Source organism: Amblyomma americanum, chromosome 1 (assembly GCF_052857255.1).
Source record: "Amblyomma americanum isolate KBUSLIRL-KWMA chromosome 1, ASM5285725v1, whole genome shotgun sequence".
Taxonomy (NCBI): Eukaryota; Metazoa; Arthropoda; class Arachnida; order Ixodida; family Ixodidae; genus Amblyomma; species Amblyomma americanum.
Genome location: NC_135497.1, coordinates 501,615,507 through 501,623,658, shown reverse-complemented (window position 1 = coordinate 501,623,658; position 8,152 = coordinate 501,615,507). Strand labels below are relative to the sequence as shown.

The window sequence follows — 8,152 nt, the reverse complement described above, 5'->3', positions numbered from 1 at the left end:
AGATCAAAAATCACGTTGATGAAATTATTTGCTACAATGAAGGTACCGGCAGCCAGGTTTCACCTATTTTATTCTGAAGCCTCTTTTGCCATTGTAAAAAAAAATAATTGGGCTGGCCGAGGCCGAGCGGAGTTGGAGAGAGGCACTTCTAACGTGGCTCGCGACAAGTGTATTGCGCAGGCGGAAACATTGCACATGTTCGTAATAGAGTCGCACTGTCTGCAACGCTCTGGACTCATCTGCACTGTTACTTTGTTCCAGGAATCTACGTTACAGGCGAACAACTGCCTCCTATTGTCGGACCGAAGGCCACACAGGTGAGGGCCACATTCCACTCTGTTATGGAAATCTATGCACTGCTCTTATAAACATGAAGTCCAGAATTTAATAGTTTCTTTTTCTGCAAAAACTGCACAGTCGCTATTGAAGCGTCAAGGTGGATGAACGGTAACCAACTTTTCTTTCGCGCAGTACGAAACTTTGAGTATTGGCGCACTTTTCATTTCGCCTGATTTGAAATACGAACACAACTTGTCCAGGTTTCATTAGAGCGAGGGTGGAAGCCATGCGATTCACTCTCAGTGCTCGAAATGGTCGTGATGTGTAGTGATTACATCGTAAATTCAAGTTGCGGGCATTTCCTGCTGACTGCAGATTGTAGTTATATTGATCTGGTAAATAGAAATGGGCACGTTATGTAAGGAGCGTGTGTTTCCGGGCCTATGGGATCGTTTCTGAAGCTGTCAATGCGAGCACAATCCAATTCGCCCAGAAAACGCCCATAACTGGCAAGCATGACTACTACGCCACCGCATGCTGGTGCATATATTTGGTGCAAAGTGAATCATGGCCAACAATTCTATACAGAAGCATTTTTAACGAAGATTTCTTGAAACCAGTTTTGTCATTAGTAAATGATTTAGCTATTACAGTCGTATACCTGCTGATCTCGCTATTAACGTTTTTTGCTGTCGTCAAAATTGTTTCACATCGATATTTAATGGCATTCTTAAATGCTGCGTTGGGATGGATGGAGAAATAATAAACGAAAGATCTTGTGCTCTTCAGAAGAATAGAACATTACCGAAAATATTTCCGTAACAGCAGGGGTGATTATTTGAATATTCGAAACTTTTGTGCAAAAATGCTGGGCATATAAAGCCTAAGACTACCTTTTGATCATTTAAAAGCGTTGTACGACGTCCTCATCCTACTCTCCTTTTGTGTATTACCATTTGTGCGCACCATCTAAGGTGACTTCGACTCGTAGCGCTGCTAGATTCAAGCTGATTGTCCAATGACCCGCTGTAATCAAGAATAGGAGGACTTCAAGATAGCGGTCTCCGAGTAGTTACAAATACACTTTCGCAGCGCTGTTATACAAAAACAGCGTGAATAGTAACGGCTGTGTAACTTCCGATTGACGAGAATAACGCTTATAAGGAATTCGAACACTAGATAGCAAGCGGGACCAGTTATTCCTCTCTGCATTTATTTTAAGCACCTGCGCGAAATCGCCTGCTCGATTATTTGAGTAAATATTGGCTTCCACGGAAAACCCCGAGCAACGTTCAGAAAGTACCGCCTAGAATAACAAATGTGCAAAATGTCCTTGTTACTCTGGGCCTGCAATATTCTGTACCACCCTGTGCGCGTTGAGCTTTCAGCACTGGGTATCTATGTACCTTGGAAGAAAACAGATTGCGATAATTTTCGGATGTTTTTCTGCAGGTGCCGTTATATCAGGCATCCCAAGGCGCCCCGAACAGCTGGACCAGTAACGTACCGGGAACTTCCACTAGTAGATTTTCTACAGTCCAGCGTGTGGCTCCCGGAACAAGCAGCACCAATGAAGAGCAAGAGGCGCCATGCCCACGGCAATCGCGCGAGAAGGAAGGTGAGGGCAATCGCCTTAGTGACTCTGGATTGTACGGATAAGCATGTAGTGATTACAATACAGTCTATCTATGAGACGCTCGATAGCTGCATCCGGAAATAGCCGAGCCATATGCGATGCAGTTCCTTCGCAAATCAGTTGCTAAAGAAGTGCAGTTTTTCCATCTTAATTCCGCCACTATTCTCTGAACCCGTCTTTACGCCTCATGATCATCATCAGCCAGACCACGAACACTGCAGGGTAAAGGCCTCGCCCACATCTCTCCAATTAACACTCTCCTGTGCCAGCTGCGACCACAGCATCCCGGCAAACTTATTGATCTCATCCGCCCACCTAAATTTCTTCCACTCCCCTGCACTTGCCTTCTCTTGGAATGCACTCCGCTACCCTTAAGCACCAGCGGTTGTCTTGCCTTCGTATGACAAGTCCTGCCAAGACCGTTTCGTCCCATTGATTTCGACTAGGATTTCAGTAACCAACTTTTATTTCCTCAACCGCTGCGCGCTTCCGGTCTCTTAACGTTGCACTTATCATTTCTCTTTCCATGGCTTGCAGCGTTGTCATTAACTTATGCTGCACCCTTTTCGTTAGCCTCCACGTATCTTCCCCATAGGTGAGTACCGACAAGATACAGGTGTTGTATACATTTCTCCTGAGGGCAATTTGTAAATGGCCATTCCTGTTCTCAGAGATCCTGCCGTATCTGTTAGAGCTGATGATTATTCTACTCGTTATTTCCCTCTCATGGTCCTTATCAGCAGTCACTATTGGCCCTAAGTAAACATATTCACTTCCACCACCTTGCTACCAACTGGGAACTGCTGTTCCCTTGCAAGACTGTTGAACATCGCTTAGTTTTCTGCGCGTTAATTTTAGACCCACTCTTCTGGTTTGCCTGTCTAACTTGTTGACCATGCATTGCATTTTCTCTCCTTGGAGACTTAGCAAGGTAATGTCATCAGCATCTCGCACATTACTTAGGTATTGTCAATTAACTCTTATTCCCAACTGTTCCCAATCCAGGCCTCGGTATACTTTCTGTGGATGGCCAGTGAATAGTATTGGCGAGATCATGCCTCCTTGCCTGACACCCTTTCTTAGTGGAATTATATAGCTGACTTTTAGTATGACTGTGGCAGCTGAGAAATTGTTTATGATATATTTAATTACTTTCACGTAAGGCTAAGATATGATTCTACCGTGCCTGCATGTTGACAAAGTTTCCACTGAGGTAAATGTTTTCTCATAATCATGAGGGCTATGCATAGAGTTATGTTATATTCAGCGCATTTCCTTGCCACCTAATAGATAGTGTGAATATGGCCTATTCTCGTGTACCCTTTATAAGAGTTGGCCTGATGATTCGGTAGCAAGAGGTTGGTCAGGTGGTTCTTGATAATTACAAAGCGAACAAAAGATGGAAAACCTCAGGATGCTTGCGAACATTAAGACATGATGACTTGTGTTCGTCAGGGCAAAGCGTTGATCACAGGAGGGGTTTAATTAAGGTCGTTACTTTGAGGAGGAAGGAATCTGGAGGGGGAGGAAGGCATGAAGTGGGAATGGCGTTAGGATGGGGAGGGTTAATCTTGTCCAGGCCTGATGGCTACTCAAGTTGTTAACCAGGTGACCTGCAAAAATGTAGAAAGGAAAAGCACAGCTCACGAAAAAGGAATCCTGTGGTTTGGAGCGTGGAGGGATAGAGAGTGTAGGATTGATAGGGTGTGTGTCTGGCTGCATCAGGGGGCTTTGTATGCCTGGCTGCATTGACCTGAAAAACTCAGATAAGGGATTAGCCTGCAGGGCTGAATGAAAGACCTTAATATGGAATAAAATGAAGCAAGAATAAAAACTTGGAAACAGATTTATAGAATGCTGTAAGGAATGCCAGAGCCGAGTGTCTCTGTGAAATGATGTGAAGAGAAGCAGGGCACAAGTTGAAAATGAATTGAAGAAATGTAGAGAAAAAAATTGTCATTGATTGAGCATTGGGAGGAGCCGGCTGGAAAGGTGGGGTTAAAGGAACGATAAAGCTGAGGTACCAAGTGCTTGTAAATACTCTAACGATGTTCAAGATCTGTTTAAAAAATTACCAGTGCCATAATACACGAGAGATCTAAGTTTCCTCTCGGTATGTTAATCCTTGCTCGTTGTAATGTAATAAAGTTGTGGATTAGGAATGCCTCTCTCTACTTTTTGTCCCTTGCAGATTTAAAGGCTGATTAATGAACCAACAGTTTAAGCTCACCGAACTTGTGGCCGCGTTGATTGTATATATATATATATATATACGATATTGATGTTCATGCAATAAACGAAAATCTGATCAGACATCTATCATTATGGAGTGCGCAGTTGAAGTAGGCGGTAGGACAGTTCGACAGGATACCGGCAAACTTCCTCAAGTCACGAAAGATCAGATTAAGAAATTTCAACGCATCGGGGTGTCTAACCCTACCGACGAATAGGACTGGCAGATTTATAGAAGTTTATAAATAAGTGCAAGGCAGCCGACATAGGGAAGTTTATTATAGAGAGAATAGAGCATGCTTTAAATAACAGAGGTAGCCTAAAAGCAGTGAAGATGCAGCTAGGCATAGGTAAAAACCAGTTGTATGCGTTAGAGACAAGTGGGGCAATGTAATTAGGAATATGTATAAAATAGTTAAACTAGCCGAGGGGTTCTGCACATATCTGTACAGTAGTCAATGTAATCAGAACGTTAATGAGTGAGGCAGTAGCACACAGCTATGCGTCATCCCGCCATAAACGAAACAGAAGGTAAAGAAAGCCTTAGGAGCAATGAAAAAGAGAAAACCAGGTGGAGAGGATCAGGTAAAAGCAGATCGGTTGAAGGACGGAGGGGTGGTGGTGCTTGAAAAACTAGCTACCCTGTATACACAACGCTATATGACCTCGGCCGTACCAGTAGCTTGGAAGAATGCAAACATCTTAATTCACAAGAAAGGAGGCACCAAGGACTTGAAAAGTTACAGAGCAATCAGCTTACTATTCGTTGCCTACAAGGTATTTACTAAGGTAATCGCTAATAGAGAAAGGGCAACCTTAGACTTTAATCAACCAAAGTGTCTGGCAGCTTTTCGTTAAGGACTTTCCACAATCGCTTATCTTAACACTATTAATCAATTGATAGAGAAATGAGCATAATATAACCACAATCTATATATAGCCTTCATTGATTACGAGAAAGCATTCGACTAACTGGAAACCTCAGCAGTCATACAGGCATTGTGTAATCAGTGTGTACAAGAGCCTTAAGTCAAAATACTGGAAGATATATATATATAGCTGCTGCATAGCTACCATAGTCATGCATAAAGTGAGCAATAAAATTCCAATAAGGAAAGGCATCAGGCAAGGAGACGCATCTCGCCATTTATATTCACCGCCTGTTTACAGGAGGTATTGGAAGCCTGAGCTGGGAACAGTTGGGAATACGAGGTAATGAAGAATACGTAAACAATCTGTGATTCCCTTATGATATTGCCTTGTTGAGTCACTGAGGAGGTGAACTGGAAATCATGACAAATGAGTTAGACAGGCAGAGCAGAATGCTGGGTCTAAAAATTAACATGCAGAAAACCAAAGTAATGTCAACAGTCTAGCAAGGAAACAAGAGTTCACAATTGGCAGCGAGGGGCATGAGGTGGTAAAGGAATACGTCTACTGAGGGCAGTTAGTGACAGCTGATCCGGATCATGAGAGGGAAATAACTAGAAGGATAAGGATGGGGCAGAGTGCATATGGCAGGTTCTTCCAGATCAGGAATGGGAGTTTACCAATATCCCTCAAGAGAAAAGTGTACAGCAACTGCATATTACTGGTACTCACGTACAGGGCAGAAACGTAGTGGCTAATGAAAAGGTTTCAGCTTAACTTAAGGCTGATGCAGCGAGCCATGGAATGAAAATTGACAGTTGTAACAGTAAGATACCGAAGGCAGGCAGAGTGCGTGAGGGAACAAACGCGAGTTAATGACATCCTAGTCGAAATAGGCAGCAAGAAATGGGCTTGGGCAGGGCATGTAAGGCAAAGGGAAGATACCCGCCGGTCCTTAAGGGTAACGGAGTGAATTCGAAGAGAAACTAAGTATAGCAGGGGTGGTAGAAGGTAAGGTTGGCGAATGAGATAAAGAATGTTGCATGCAAAGAGTGGATGCAGCTGGTAAATGGCAGGGATAATTGAAGAGACATGGGAGAGGTCTTTGTGCTGCAGTCGGTGTAGTCAGGCTGATGATGATGATGAATAAATTGTTCCGCCTTTGCTTTCTGTAGGCTCCTTTCTGTGTGCTCGGTGACCATTTATTCTGGCGCTCATTGATTTCCCGGTTTACTCACTATATATTTTCGGACAAGAGGAGCGTCAAAGCATGTCGATAACATTATACGATGGGTAGTTAAAGCTTGCGTTTATATCTTTGCAGATGGCGTCTGTCGCGCCTCTAACACTATTGCCGCTTTGTAAATGATTTCATGTCTTGTTATGCGGACACTTCCACATGCCACGAAATGAGAGAATTGGCGCTAATAGCTATTGCTGCGAAATCTCCTTCTGAGCCTCTTTGCACAGGTACGCATCTATTAATACATGTCATCACGATCCAGCGGTACTGTTATCTCCATGATATCTACTGACATTAATATCCATTGAACACATCGACATCAACGCTTTGTCTGCTTCTCGGAAAATCTGCTCCCGGTAGCTCGCGGCGTGTGGCAAACGCGGGAGACTTGTTTCTATTGTCCTTTTCGTTTCTCCTCCCTTGGTTGTGTTCAGAACAAGTTTATAAGGGAAGTTACAGACATGCACCACACATTAGGTACGTAAGAGGCTACACTTGGTTTCTATAGGGAGATCTAGGGTATCGTCGCTCGAGCCGAATAAGACGAACATCAGGTTTGAAATGTATTTAATCTAATGGGCGAAATGCAAAAGAAACCGCGCGTGTGCGGGCAAGCGGCGGAGACTTAACGGTGGCAATGTGGTGCCGATACCAGTACAACCTTTGTCAAAAATATAGAGCATATTGATTCTGCTTTTATTCTCTGTACAGGAACTTTTGTAGCGTCCGTGAAAGTCCGAATTTTCAGAATAGCTAGGTCTAGAATTACTATTTTCTCCACGAGGCCTGTTCATTTATAACAATCTACACTTCATGCATCAAAATAGAGCTTCCTTAGCTGTAAACAGTGCATAGAGGGTGTACTTTATCCCTGAAATTTACATAATTGCAGCTTGATCCAACTCACGCCATTTACGCTCCACATTTTTGTGTGTCGACAGCAGCCACTTGAAAGATGACGGTGCCAGCGTTTTCAGGACATACCTCCTAAGCTGTGGATGATTTTTTATTTTGGCAAATATTGTGGCGCATCATTCTTGAATACTTTTTTGTGAAACGTTCACAGAGTAGACGCAGGTGCCCGCGATTAAAAGGACTTGCCTCCATTCGTAACCTCCTCTCCTGAGGGAACTCCTTACCGTGGTGCTGTCGACTTCATTGCGGGAACTGTCATGTGAGCTTGTGTCCTTTAAAGCATTTGGTCGTGCATGGCGATATATAAGCAACGGCGTGTGCCATGCGAGCGATGCTGCATTTGCTTGGATATTCAATAGAGACTCCCGCTCGGACTCTACCCTGATTCACTGCAGCAGCGTCGCTTCACTGTTGACTGAGAAGCTGTAGATGCCAGGAAGCAGTAGCATGGCTTATCATCAGAAACACATTGAGCGCGTATTTTTTTAAATGTATATTAATACTTAAACTTATGTGCGACATTTATCAATGCTATTCCTTTTCTATTTATATTGTTAGCAGAAATGACCACCAAAGGATACTATAGCTGGAAGCCTGCATACTTCTCGGACGAAACATGGCGTAAACTCCCTGAAGACATCAAGAAGCGCTACGGGAACGTCGACAAAGATGCATCAACAAAGCAAAGGAAAGGTAAGTTTGTACTCGTTTTAAAAGTTAAAACATGTTATTTACAATTTCTGATCGCTGCTAGAACCTTAGTTGCGCTGACCTCTAAGCTTGAGTTGACCTCTGGCAATGGGTGATCTTTGGGTTGACGGTTGACTTTAAGAAAGTCCGATGGAGGATGTGAAGCATGTGATGGCAACCTATTAGGGTGGCGGCGTAAGTCCACGTGATACCACGACATAGCCACGTGGTTGTGTGGTTATATATAGAACGGCTGTCACGAGCTTGTAGCGGAGCTGCCGTGGACA

The 8,152-nt window shown here is 43.6% G+C and overlaps 1 long non-coding RNA gene across 1 annotated transcript; it reads left to right on the top strand.

The window, feature by feature from the left end:
* The first annotated feature begins 259 nt into the window (after positions 1-259).
* Positions 260-7,822, top strand: LOC144116129 (uncharacterized). The gene is made up of 3 exons (XR_013311752.1): positions 260-317; positions 1,732-1,897; positions 7,737-7,822. It is a non-coding gene; the product is annotated as an uncharacterized LOC144116129 (long non-coding RNA).
* Positions 7,823-8,152: the final 330 nt, after the last annotated feature.